The 14,392-nt window shown below is 48.0% G+C and overlaps 1 long non-coding RNA gene across 1 annotated transcript in view; it reads left to right on the forward strand.

Moving 5' to 3' along the window:
• LOC141579739 (uncharacterized) overlaps nucleotides 1-13,335 on the forward strand; it is a 37,671-nt gene extending 24,336 nt beyond the window's left edge. Inside the window, exons 3-5 of the long non-coding RNA XR_012511611.1 lie at nucleotides 9,616-9,822; nucleotides 9,974-11,074; nucleotides 12,389-13,335. This is a non-coding gene — a long non-coding RNA (uncharacterized LOC141579739). The remainder of the gene's footprint in view (nucleotides 1-9,615; nucleotides 9,823-9,973; nucleotides 11,075-12,388) is intronic.
• Nucleotides 13,336-14,392: the final 1,057 nt, after the last annotated feature.

Genomic DNA, 14,392 nt, shown 5'->3' on the forward strand with positions numbered 1-14,392 from the left:
TCCCTTTACACATAATACACTTTTTCAGTTTAACCTGCAGTATTAACATTAAGACCAGTTGTCATTTAGAATTAGATACTATAAAAAAAAAATTCAAAAATTCCACACTTGGCCAATCAAAGGACGAATGCAGCTATTCACACAGGGTGAAAAAGATTTTTCATCCTTGACTAAGAACTGAAAAATGTATAAATCATACATGCAATCCTCAGATATGTCCTTTGATATTGGAATTTGAGTGTTATGACCTGCCTGTAATTAAAGTTTTTGGTTAAGTTTTGAAGGGAGAGAAAATGAAACATTTTAAAAGTCAACACCTTGCTTCTCAAGACGTAACCCGGGGCGGGTTTCTGTAGCTTCGCTGGGCTTTTGGTCACTGGCACCTGCCTCCTAATTCTCCCCCTGCTTCTAGCGTTTCCTCTTTATGGCGGGGGCTGTGCTTCTGGCAGGGCCGCCAGTGCCGGCCTGCGGGGTTCCTCCCCTGCGGACAGGCTGTGTGGCCACAGCTTGGTCCCCGGACGGTGCTGAAGGACGGGGCTGGCACCAAAGGGGGTGGGCCCGGCTTAGATAACGGCCAAGTTGGAAGCTGAGGGAAGTCAGAATTATAAGGTGATGGGAAACAGTGACTGTGTCTGAAGATTAACTGGCCTTTCTTAAATCCCAGCTACCTTCACCACCACCCACCCAGTGGAATGCCTGGCCAGCTGGCATGGTACAGGCTTCCACGGAAACTTCCAAGTCAGTTATTAAACACTGCCATTATTAATAATAAATTATGTAAAAAAACGAAGGTGGTAACAGTCAAAGATGACCACTCACTCTTTGTTCTTACTGCTGTCTGTTTCTTGAAGTCACCTGGGTTATTGCTGCAGCACGGTGGACAGGTGCACAGCCTACAGAAGCATGAGCCACCAGGCGTCTCTTGCCAACCCCACGGCCAGTGACGTCATGTCAGTCGGTAGAAAGGCCTTGGTGGGAGTGTGTGCACCACAGAAATCTGCAAAACGCTTGATTTGTTGTTCAGTCAGTTGAGGCTTGATGATAATCAGGGCTTGATTTATTGTTTTGTTGATTGTCTAGACTTAAAGTGATGGAGAAGATATTAACACTGCTGATAAAACTTAAGAGCCATCTTGTGTGCATAGCTGTTCAGTGGTGAATAGCTGAAAACTCAAAACTCATCCTTCCAGTGTATGAAAATATTACCTGTGGTAGCAAGGAGCTCACACACATCGCTGATAAATACCTGGAGCTTTGATGTCGCCTTTGTTGTTGTACCTACCTGCACACCCTCGTGCCAGGTCATTCCAGACGTCTAGAACGTTCAGACAACAGCCCACTTTGACAAGGGAAAACCCTCATGGCCTGCCTACCTCCGTCGGTTTCCACACAGAAAAAGAGCTCCTCAAATCCATTCGGCAGAATTATGCTCACTCTTGATGTCACAGCAGGGGCGCGGGTGGCTCACATCCGAACCCCAGTGCAGTGATGTGCTAACGTGGAGTGACCAGGAAAGTATGCTAACATACACCTCCGTACTGCAGGGCTAGTCAAACAACCCACAACAAACTAAATGGATGGTAACCAAGCTAAACCAACAGTCAGTTATAATTTAGAAGCAGGAAGAGCAGCAATCTGTAAAGCATGACCAGCTCCAGACAGCGCTGATAACAAGGTGTCCCTCCCCCAAACTGCAGGAATCCCAACTATGCGGCGTGCACCCCGAGCCAAGACTCGCTCACAGCCAGCGCTCTGTGGGCGGGGCCTGAGTGGAGCCCTCAGTGCGTCCAGTCCTGTGCTAACGTTAGTTTGTGAATAATACATTGTGCTAACTCCTAATGACTCACTTGTTAGGTCACAAATAATTAGGATGAGTCATCTATTAAAGCGAACGTGTCTGGAACTGCCAGTCATTCACACACGAGAAAGCGGGACAGGACCTGAACTTTGCCTCAGTTCCCTGTTCCACTCAGGTGGGCTGTGAGTCACAGAAGCCCCCGTTGCACAGGTTCTGAGGCATTTTTGGACCCTGGACATCTCATACGTAAATGCTCTCTCCACCAAATCAGACTCAGACTTGGAGTCCTCTTTCTCTGTAAGGTCCGTGCTGGTACCTCCTGACAGTAAGAGTGGCATCTCTGCGGATGCATCAGATCCTTCTGGTCATCACAGCATCTCTGGGGTCAAGTCAGTCACAACGTGTCTGCAGGCCGCACCAGGCTGCACGCTCCCTGAACTGGTCACTGCAAAGGCCCAGCTGTACCCCAGGCGAGGGGACAGACAGCCCTCTGACATCCAAGTGAGGGCCGAACGGCTGGTTATCTCCGCTTGGGAAATTCTGGGTCTGTTTCGTGCTGTGCTTTAAAGAGCTTATCTTTCTGTTTATTTGTTTCTCCTGATCGAAACAGCTTTGGCCCTCTGACAAGCCAGCACCCGGAACTGACCAAGCAGCAGGACCTCCTCAGCCTCCACTTAGAGTTGCTCTGGGGGTTAAAGGTCACACTGTTGGAGAAAGGTAGTAAACCATTAATGATGGGTGAACTTCTTTCTCTCTGGCCCCACCGGTTAGCTGGGCGATCCTGTTTGCTCTGTGAAGGGACTGTATTTGCTAAGGGTGATTGAAATCGGCAGCACAAATGACCTCCCTGATTTCCTGCTGCCTCTGGGCCACCGTGTCAGGTGAGCACTGCCAGGCGTGCTCAGGCCGCTGGAAACGGCCTTGTCCTGACCAAGGGCCACTCTTAATCAAATCCCTTCACTGGGCACTGGGCACGTGTGCCTGTTTTGTGAGACCCAGTGGCTCAGACACTGGAGCACCTTAGGGCCCCGCGGGTTCCCAGAGCATATACCTCACCTGCACACGTGCGTCAGCATCCCCCTGGTGCACGAGGGATCAGAAGCTGAGGAGTCTGACTGACTCTCATAGTTGAAGACTCTGGTTTTACTCCTGCCTCTGGCCCCCAGGTTCCTAGGTGACCTTTGACCATGCTTTGGATTTGACGTCTAGAATGTGATGTGCTTCTGTGTTCACTGCATCCTCCCATGCTCAGAGCATGCCTGGCACTAAAAGGCACTCAGGAAGATCCGTTAATGAATCCCATTGCCGATTTTATTTTATGTTATTGAAATATAGTCAGTTTATAATGTTTATCAATTTTTGGTGTACAGCATACTGTTTCAGTCATACATATACATACATACATATAATCCTTTTCATATTTTTTCATTATAGGTGACCATACGATATTGAATATAGTTCCCTGTGCTATACAATATAAACTTGTTTTTTATCTGTTTTATATATAATAGTATCTGCAAGTCTCAAACTCCCAATTTATCCCTTTCTGCCCCTTCCCCCCATAACCATAAGTTTGTTTTCTATGTCTGTGAGTCCGTTTCTGTTTTGTAAATAAGTTCATTTGTTTCTTTTTTTTAAGGTTCCACATATAAGTAAACTCGTATGATATTTGTCTTTGTCTGACTTACTTCACTTAGTAGGATAATCTCCAGGTCCATCCATGTTGCATTATTTCATTCTTTTTATGGCTGAGTAGTATTCCATGGTATAAATATACCACATCTTCTTTATCCAGTCACCCGTCAATGGACATTTAGGTTGCTTCCACGTCTTGCTACTGTAAATAATGCTGCTGTGAACATTGGGGTGCAAGTATATTTTAGAGTTAGAGTCCCTCTGGATATATGCCCAGGAGTGGGATTGCTGGATCATAGGCTAAGTCTATTTTTAGTTTTCTGAGGAATCTCCATACTGTTTCCCATAGTGGCTGCACCAAACTTCATTCCCACCAGCAGTGTAGGGGGTTCCCTTTTCTCCACAGCCTCTCCAGCATTTATCGTTTGTGGACTTTTTAATGCTACTGCCTCTTCCACTTGCTGTCCATTGACTGCTGGCACCTACCATCTCCTTGGGGAGACGTGGCTGTTACGTGGCACAGGAGAGTCAATGAATTGACAACAGGGTGAGACCAGCAAAGCCGGGAGCTAACCCTGGGCCCAGCCCACAGGCCTTGGCAGGAAGTCAGCCAGCTCAGAGGGCCCCGTGGGCCAAGGGCTGAGGCCGGGCAGGCGCCTCCATGTCTGCTGGGCAAAGATCAGGTTGGCCCGGGTAGGGGCTGGCCGAGTGCAGAGGAGCAGGAAACGCAGTCCGAGTTGCCCTACGGGCATGGGGAAAACAACTGGTTTAAAAAATAGAACGTAATTCTGCCTTGGCTGACTTCAGGAGCATGGCCAAAGCTGTCTGTGACAGGTTATCCCCGATCTGGGCTTAGCCATGTTCCTTGGTGCCTGGAAAGGTCCACCCCATCACGAGTCTCTAACGGTTCCACGGTCCTTGGTCTTAAGGCTGGGCTTTCATGAACACAGCCCAGAAGGCCTCCTCTCCCAGCGCTGGACAGGCTGCAGAGAAGGAGTCCAAACCCGCGGAGGCATCTGGAAGATCCACACTCTCTTGGTGGTGGCAGGAAACCTGCATTAGTCATCACATTCTTTTTTTTTTTTTTAATCTTTTCTAACTTTTATTTCAGTAAGCTTGTACTTTTTTTTTTTTTTTTTAATGGAGGTACTGGGGATTGAACCCAGGACCTTGTGCACGTTAGGCAGGCTCTTTGCCACTGAGCTATTATTACCCTCCCCACCACATTCTTTAAAGAAGTCTCCTGTAATGAGTATTCAAGAAGGAGTATTCAAGATGGGAGCACCTCTGAGCTTAGGTCTGCTCATCTGAGGGCTGAAGTTTGTAGGCAGAAAAGCCCTTGTGCATCAGCAGTCACGGCGATGCGGGGCGGCCAGCCTGTCTGCACGAGCCGGGTAGTCGTCTGCCGGTGACTCGGGAGCCTGGAGGAGCAGGCGGCCGGTGCTCAGGCAGTGGCCGCACTCCAACGGTCTTTTCCCGGTGCCCTGGGGCTGCGCTCCGTGATCTCGAGATCTCAGCGTGTGCTGGTGTCTGCGCTGTGACCGATGCCCCCAGGAGGGCAGTGCGCATCCTTGATGCCCACAAGTGGACGCTCTATGTCTCCCATCATCTCTGATGAATTAAGCCAACTGTGTGGCTGTCCGGCTTTGGACCGTTTTGGAGACCAATCTCATGTCTTCTTATTTTTCACAATTGAAAAAGCCAACCCACATCATTGAGACAAATAATAAATCCTTGGGCATCTGATTACCCAACGTGGCTGTTTCCTTTGATCAAATCACAAACTGATGACCAAACTTGGATCTGATTATGTGCCTATAAAGATAACCAAGGACCAGTGTGAGTAACTGTCAGTCAAAGTCTCTTCAGACAACAGCGAGTGTTACAGCACGCCAGTAACATTTTTATCAGGTAGTTAAGTTAATTACCTGTGGTAAATGTGTTAGCGGGACAAGGGTGGATTGCTGTAAACATTTGCCGACCACTTTAAAACGCTGCCCGACTGAAGGGGAGGAATCAAGCATACAGGAGGATGCAGATGTCTTGACACCTGCCGGTGTCATATAAAATCCAAGTTTTATGCTGATACCTGTGTGTCTTTTTCCCACCACAAGATGGCTCTGTAGGGTTTCTTCTCAGATGAAATACGGCTCCAGGGCAAACCCGGGTTTGTAAAGCAGCAGCAAGCCCTGGGCAACGTCAGTTTTTTTAAGGAACCTCCATACTGTTTTCCACAGTGGCTGCAACAATTTGCATTCCCACCACTAGTGCACAAGGGTTCCCTTTTCTCCACATCCTTGCCAACGTTTGTTATTTGTAGACTTTTTGATGTTAGCCATTCTGACCGGTGTGAGGTGATATCTCATTGTGGTTTTGATTTGCATTTCTCTAATAATTAGTGATCCATCAATTCCACTCCTGGATATATTTCAAAAAAGCCCCAAAACACTATTTTGAAAAGATACATGTGTTCACAGCAGCACTACTTACAATAGCCAAGACACGGAAGCCACTCAAGTGAAGTGCCCACCAACAGATGAATGGATAAAGAAGATGCAGTGTATATATATACACACAATGGAATACTACTCAGCCAAAAAAACCCTGAAATATCTGCCATTGCAGCAACGTGGATGGACCTAGAGAATATTATGCTTAGTGAAATGTTAGACAGAGAAAGACAAATACTGTATGGTATCACTTATATATGGAGTCTAAAAAATAAACTAGTGAATGTAACAAAAAGAAATGGGGGGAGAGTAGAGCTCAGTGATACAGTGTGTGCTTAGAGCACACAAGGTCATGGGTTCAATCCCCAGTCCCTCCATTAGATAAATAAATAAAACGGAAACAGACCCAGACCCACAGAAATAGAGGACAAACTAGTGGTTACCAGTGGGGAGAGGAAAGGGGGCAGGGGCAAGAAAGGGACAGGGGATTAAGAGGTACAAACTATTATGTATAAAAGAAACAAACTGTCAGGATACACTGTGCAGCACGAGGAGTATAGCCAGCATTTCATAATACTTACAAATAGAGCATGATCTTTAAAAACTGTGAATCACTACATTGTACACCTGAAGCTTGCATGATATGGTAAATCAATTATGTCTTAAAAATAAATAAATAAGTAAACGTGGGCAAGTGTTCACCAGAGAACCAAGGACAGAAGCCAGAGCACAGGATAGAATGAGAGACAGATAAAAATTGATAAATAGAAAATATATGTGTTAAAAAAAGAAGAGAGCAAATAAGAAAACCTTAAACATGATAGCAGAAACTGCAAGGACATAAAAATAGTATAGAATATTTTAAAAACTCAAAAGAAAATTTAGAAGATAAAACTGGGGAAGTCTCCTGGAAAATAGAGCAAAAAGAAAAGAAAAATAGGAATGAGCAGATGAGAACATTGGAGGATTAAGGGCAGCATTTAAGAAGTAATTTGAGAAAATCTCCAAGGATGCGGGACATGGGTTTCCAGATTACAAGCGCCCGTTCTGTGCCCAGCCCAGTGGTGAAAATAGGTCGCAGCAGACAGGGCACTGTCTCCTTGTGAGGTGTCAGAACCTGGAGGAGGAGGAGGGGATCCTCCAAGTTTCTAGTTTCTGCAGCAGGTCCTGGGAACAGCAGGTCCACACTGGAACGTCAGAGTGTGCTGGGAGAAACTTCTAGAAGGTAAAGCTGACAGGACACCTGGCGTGTTGGAGCACTTTGGGTGGGTGGGGTTAGACGACTGAGGGGAGGACAGGTTGAATTAGAGGTAGGTACAAAAGGCAAAAAAGCAGGTCAACAAACAAAAAACAGTTTTTAACTCTGGGTACATTAAAAATTTTGCAAGAAGTAAAGAGAAATCTCAGTTTACTGCATGGACCAGCTGCTGATAGCACTGACATAATCATACTAATAAAAACACTGAAGACTGGTCTAGCTAAATCTGCGGTGTAATCCCAGCAGGATAACGTGGTGATTGAGAGCACAGACCCTGAGGCCAGACTGCCTCGGCCCAAATCTGTCCGCAGTCATAATAATCTGCTTTTGAGCTGTGTGGGGGGGGCTGCTCCGGTCCCTCGAACTCAATTTTCTTCTCTGTAAAATGGGGACCATAACACCTATTGCATAGGGTTTGGGGGAGTAGTGAGTGAATTAACATGCGTGAAATGCTTAGAACAATGCCTGGCACCTGGTAAATGCTGTGTAAGGGCACCTAGGAGTATTGCCGTTTCATAGCCGTTTAGGAGAAAGGGGAAATGGGTGTGTGTGTGACAGTCTTCATATTCCTTAAGGGAAAGTCAACAAAAAAGGCCTAAAACTGAAAAATCAGGAAGTAGCACTATGAAAATGTTATTTAGAGACGTAAAGGAACATATCAAAAACAAAGGGAAAAAAGGCTGAGATGAATGTAAAATCGTTGCTTCTGGAGAACAAGAAACTGGAGAGGGTCCGGGCCGGGGTGGTGGCGGCAGAGATACGCTGTTTGCTTTGAATCTTGCTTCACCAGAGCAGACCTGAGACAGCATCTGTGGGCAGGATTTATGAAGGAAGTGCTCGGAGGGGGACGATAGGAGACAAGGGACAGGGACGAGGAGGGAGAGGCAGGGCCCAGGCTCACTGCGGCTGGGGTAGGGAGGGGGCCCTGCAGCCCCAGGGCGGGCCCTGGAGAGTGCCGGGTGCTGGCGCCCAGAAGGCTGGTGATAGGCCTCAGAAATGTAAAACTGTCTGGGTGGTGGCCTTTAAATTGCTAAAGGTCCTAAAAATCTAGTTCAGAACTCTCGCATCTGCATCTCCAGCCAGACTCTCCCAGACTCGCACAGCAGGGACTTGAAGTAAGCCCAGCCTTCCCCTGAGGCTCTCGGGGGCTTCACACCTGCCTTCCTGGAATATTTGCTATTTTTTTTTCCAGGCACCCAAATACCTTTGTGTGTACTTTCAGGCATGAAGTGAAGGACCATTTCCAGGGCCAGGTTCTTTCCTGAACCCCTGAAACCTGTGGGCGCAGACAGCCCCTCCTTCCTTCCTCATGGGCCTTGCTGCTGGGTGGCTGCCAGCTCAGGAAATGCATGCTCATTATTTATGGTCCCCTCCCTCCCTCATGCAGTTTAAATAAGAACAATAGTGCTTAATACATCTTAGTACAATTTTAGTACAAATTTGAATACAATTACAATATTCAAACAGCACTTTTTAAAATGCAAATACATTAAAGATTATTGTTCGAAATAACTTTGAAAGAGAAACCAGTCCTTTCATTTTCTCCCAAATTTACACTTTCATTTATTGCACAATAGAAGCTTAATAAAGAGTGTATGTGATGCCATGATTAAAACACATTAAGTTTTGGGGGGGTGGGTAGAGCTCAGTGGTGGAGGGAGTGCCCAGCATTGGTTCAATCCCCAGTACCTCCATTAAAAAAACAAAAAACAAAAAACAAAACTCACATAAAACCTTTCTTTACCAATCTTACTGTAAACAAAGGGTGATCTCACTCTGTTTCTACTGAACGGTACTGGCCTCTCATTCTGTTCACTACAACGGCACTGGCCAGGTGACTTTGAGATGCCAGCTTGAGGCTCTGGGGTGCACCCCCAAACAACCAGCCCCAACCCATTACACGCAGGTCCCAACTGTTACCACTGTGGGCCACCAGTGACAGCATCACAAATGTGAAGTATCTGGCAGGCGAGGAAGTCAGCCGCTCTCTGTGGACAAGATTTTTGTTGTCACAAACTGTCTCATGGAAGAACACACTCCCTTCTGGGGGACACTGCCACCTCTCCCCACTCTTTGGGAGGCTGGAGGAGCCACTGAGCTGGAGGCAAGCCCCCTGGAACAGTCACTGACCCCAGGACTTCAAATCATGACCACAGAAAACAACTAAAAGTTCTAAAATTCCAACCAAGATGCCGGCAGCTAAGTGTTACTTTCGAAACCCCTTTTCTACTCACCCTCTGAAGCAGGAATCCATACCCTGGGTCCTCACTCCATGAAATCGTGGGCAGTGTTAGTCTGCTGAGCTGTGTGCGCGGGTTTTCTGGGGAGAGGACTCTAGGGATGGCCCCCCAGTTTAATGATGGGCTTGGGTGACAAAGGGAGAGGCTTTCGTGTGCAGTGGAGTATATATTTTTTCTACATTTGGTAGAGGAAATAGTCATATAAACCCATTTCTTTGACCCTGTTTCCTTTAGGTAAAAGAATGACAAAAGGCCTGGAAAAGAGAAAAGTGGAACAGAACCATCTCATTCTGCTCCAGCCGCTAACAGATGGAAGTATTTTTTCCTTTTCATAAAGGGGCAGGAACCTACTCAGGAGACACAGCCGCTGTTCCTACCTGTGCTCAAGTTCCTGCTTTTAGAAGATGAATACTTGAGACCAGCTGTTTCTCTGCTCCACAGGTAAGTGAATATAAACAGAGGTCCTTTCAAGATTCTGGGGCAGGTTGGTATCACGGACACGTGAACAGTGCTTTGCAGGATACGTTCTGAAACATGGCCCAGGACGTCCCAGGAGCCAGGAGACCATTCCCTTCCTGTCCTCTCTCCACAGCCCTCCGTTGACGAGAGGTGGCTCCTATTGCTGAAGCTGGCCCTGGAGACCAACAAGGAGAGATTGGACCAGGTGGACCCCGATGCTTTCATCTTCTCCTTTTGTCTTGCACTGCTAGTCAAAGCAATGTGGAGGCTGGGAGTCCCGGAACACAGATTTTGGAGTAAGACAGACCCACTAGCCTGTGAGCTCCCCAGGGAGAAAACCTGCTTAACGGTTAAAACCTACCTCTCAGGGCTGGAGGCCACCAGCTCCCCCATCCTCTCTTGGGGGCTGATTTGAAAAGACGTTTACACAGTATCGTCTTTCTGCTCTGGAGGGAACCCTGCAGACACCGCGTGTTGCCCAACTTGGGCCTTTACGATTTAGGGCTTCCAGGTGCAGCACCTGCATTTTGCTGGCTGGCTTCATTTGTCCATCCCTTCTCCCTCATTAATTCACCTGGTAATATGGCAGCTTTTAAAAAAGGCTGTGTAACAGGCCCTGTTTGGCAGGTATAGCAACTGGGTTACAGAATTTCCCTTTTCTGAAGTGTGAGCTATTTTTTAAAGGGCATGTCAGACTTCTGATGCTCCATTTTTTTTTCAGGGGGGTGATTAGGTTTATTTAATTAATTTATTTTAATAGAAGTACTGGGGATGGAACCCAGGCCTTGTGCATGCTAAGCATGCGCTCTACCACTGAGCTACACCCTCCCCACCAGAATTTCCCTTTTCTAATCTCTGACCCCAAAGAAAGACTCAGTAAGAGAGAAAGAAGAAAGGCCATCGCCTGTGTGTAGCTGGGATGGAGAGGGCTGGCATTTGTGAAAGGTCGGATGGGCTGCTGGTCCCTGTTCAGGTACACCTGGGAGTCCAAGGAAGGTGACAGTCACAACCCCACCACGGAGGAAATAAAAGCACGAGATCTCGAGAGAACCAGCCTGGAGCGCTGGCCCCGGACAGAGCTCTGTGCCCACGGATGTGCTCACCTGTCTCCACAACGGGGCTGCTCGAGCCTCTGCAACCTTGCTTTCTACGGAGATTGAATGAATATTTTTGAGTGAACAGATGTCATAGAGAATATTTTAAAAGCTGTGGCGGCCCTGCTCTGTGCTATGAGGTAAGCAGCACAAATAATTCTCCTCAAGAAGGATACAAGGCTCACTCTAAAAGGCGGTTGATGAATAAACACTTCCACTTTTTAGGAGAGGGACAACTCAGCAGGACTGCAGGGAGCCTGCAGGTAGGGGACAAGAAGGGGTCACTGAGGGTGGGAGCCTCAGGGACGAGTGAGCGGGCGTGTGGCCGTGAGACAGCTCACTGATGCACAGCTACCCCGGGGCTCCCTCGGCTGCGAGTAAGGAACGTGAGGTCTGCTTCACAATCGGGAGGGGGATTAAGTGAGATGATGTATCTAAAATACTTAGTATAGAAATTGGCCCCAAATTGACCTAAAATTATTGAGAAGAAAAATGGGGCGGTGTTTCAAAATTCATAGACTACAGGGAACTTATGAAGCAAGAGAGAAGTATTTTTAGGGCAATCATTGACATGTTAGAAAGCAAAGATTAAGACTTTTGTTGAAGCCCAAAGTTAATGCTTCCTATGAAATGCTCTCCTGACCAATCAACATTGGACCAAGGGAAGTGCCATAAAAACTTCCCCTGTGGTTCCTGCTGCTTCGTGGCAGTGTTGGGAAATCGACTGGTTCAGTCAAGAAGCATTTGTTGGCACCCACCGTGTGCCAGGCTCTGTGCTGGGTGTGGGGGATACACCGTGAACCACATACATGAACCTGCCCTACAGAGCTTGCACGCAGCCGGAGCAGACTAACTGAAGAACCAGGGTCAGGTCCGTGAAGTGCTGTGAGGAGGGGAGGCCAGGGTACCAAAAGGTATGGAGCGGGCCACCTGGCCAGCTCTTTGGAGGAACTGGACCCCTAAGCTTCCACCTGATGGATGAGTTGGCATTTGCTGGCTTTGAGGGAAAGCAGAGAGCAGGAAGGAGAGAGTAATACAAACTGAGGAGGGCGACGAGCTGTGAGAGCTGGGCAGGTGCCAGGAATGAAGGAAGCTCAGCGTGCCGGATGGTGAGAACACAGGCCAGGCAGGGGGACAGCAAGGAGTTGGGGATTTATCCTAACGGGTATGGTCCAGCACAGCCAAGCTAGGACCACTGTCCTGGCAGATCAGACAAGGCACCAGGAAGGACATCAGACCTGAAACACACCCTTTTTTTTTTTTTTAATATTTGAATGTCTTTTTCTTAATTGGGGGGGGGGCAGGGGTCAGAGAGGTAATTAGATTTAATTTATTTTTAGAGGAGGCACTGGGGATTGAACCCAGGACCTTGTGCATGCTAAGCATGTGCTCTACCACTGAGTTATACCCTCGCCCCACACCTTTAATTTAAAGCTCTGTTCCTTCTTTTATAGGCATGTGGTAGAAAGACGTTTGGATTTGGCCCCAGTTGCCACTAAACTACTTGAGTATGACTTCGAGCAACTCTTCCCAACCTGCTTGGCCTCCTCTGTGAAATAGAGGAGACCCTGCCCTGCCTTCGGTAAGGACCCCTTAACAGTTGTGTGGAGAAAGGATGGGAGAGGGCCATCCTGGCTGCAGAATGCACCTGGAGGCCAGGTGAGATGGTGGCTGACTGCACAGAGGTGGTGGCCGTGGATTCCACCCCGAGGGTAAACCAGGAAGCCCTCCATACATGAAGGAGGACTCCTGTCAGCTCTGCCAGGGGCGTCTCTGGGGGCTCGGTGAAAAAAAGCAAGGGGAGGAAATTGTCACACACAAGAATCTTGCACAGGCTGTGGGTGGAAACTGTGTGCACTCCAGCACCTGACCCTATGGGTAATCACGGAGCAATTAGGCCTCATGTACTAGATGGAATCCGGCTGCTCTGGGGCCTGATGGATTTGAAATGGGTGGAGTGATTACTCACAGGCCCCTGGCAGGGCAATTATAGCCGCAGGAAAATGCAATGATCAAGCAGAAGGGAGAGGAGGGCTAATTCGAGAAGCCAGGCTTGAACTGTGCGGGGAGCAGAAGCCACGGAGGGAGGTGGCCCTGGGTCTCAGCACCGTCCTCTGATGGTACCAGGGGGAGATGTGGGGCGTGGAGAACAGATGCTGTGAGACTCTGCTGGCAGAGGACAGCTGGGAGCAAGGACAAAGGTACAGGTGACGCCTGGGGGACCTCTCCTGATTGGGCAGTTAGATGATCAGTGATTCCCCCAGGCTCCCTGAAAGATGGGGGAGGTGGGCTGGAATCTGTCTTGCTCAATCCTACCTTGGCTGCCCTTGGGCTGACCTTGGCCAAAGTACTAGTGCTCATCCATTCACTTCTGATTGAGACAAAATTTGAGAACCTAGTGACAGTTTACAGATGGACAGCGCTTCACAGTTAGCAAAGGTGTTTTAAATGTATTCTCTTGTTAATCCTCACAATTTGTGAGGCAGGTATTATTGTCCTCGATTGGCTGACGAAGAAACCGAGGTTCAGAGAGGTCAATTAACTTGCCAAGTTCCCATGTGATGCAAGTCAGCCTGCTACTGAATATGATCCAGTATCTGCCCACATGGAGATTGGGGAAATAGGAAATTAAATGACCGAGGTCAAAGTTGAAAATAACCCAACACACTGGAGGACTGTCTACTCAGTGCTACAGAACAAAAGGGCTACCGAAGTTTACAGGCAGAAAAGATGGGTGGAGGCTGCAGTCATCAGGAAGGCTTCTTATCTAGAGGGATCAGGACTTGATCTGAGCCGAGAATCATGCCCTGGGTAGGAAGGGGCCTGGTGGGGGCCTGAACCCAGGGACCCCATTTCCCACCTGAGTGCTGTTACCTGAATTGCAGGATAATAGCTGAGAGGAATAAAAGTGCTTTGCAAATACCTGTCTTGCAAACTTAAACCTTTCTAGTCTCGGTCACTTTAGGGAAAGACTAGAGGTGGGAGAGTGTAAAAGGAGGAAAACTGCTGAGAGGCTGTTCCAGGCATCTAGGTGCAGGGCAAAGAAAAGCTGGAGAGAGGGTGGGGGGGTACCGAAGAGACAGCACAACAGTGGTCCAGGCCAGGGATGGGCAGAGGAACCGGGAGGCTCAAGGTCTGATTTCCCTGGTGTGGGTGGGGGCCCAGGTGTCATCCCTTTCAAAAGCTCCTGCTGAGTCTAATGTGCTGACAGATGAGAACCATAGTTCCATGTTTTCGTGAGTGGGAGACAGAATCAAAGGGCCATTGACAAGAAAGAGGGAGGCGGAAAGGTGGAGGGAGGGAAGTGTAGGCAGATGGAGATGGTGAGATTGTTTAACTTGCAAATAATGTTGAGTTGGAGGTGACCGTCTGATGTTAAAGTGAAAAAAAAAATCCACTCTTGTTTAGAAATGTGGGACATTGGAAAACAAGGGTAAACTGCAGAGTAGAGGTGGACA

This window comes from Camelus bactrianus, chromosome 14, assembly GCF_048773025.1.
Source record: "Camelus bactrianus isolate YW-2024 breed Bactrian camel chromosome 14, ASM4877302v1, whole genome shotgun sequence".
NCBI lineage: Eukaryota > Metazoa > Chordata > Mammalia > Artiodactyla > Camelidae > Camelus > Camelus bactrianus.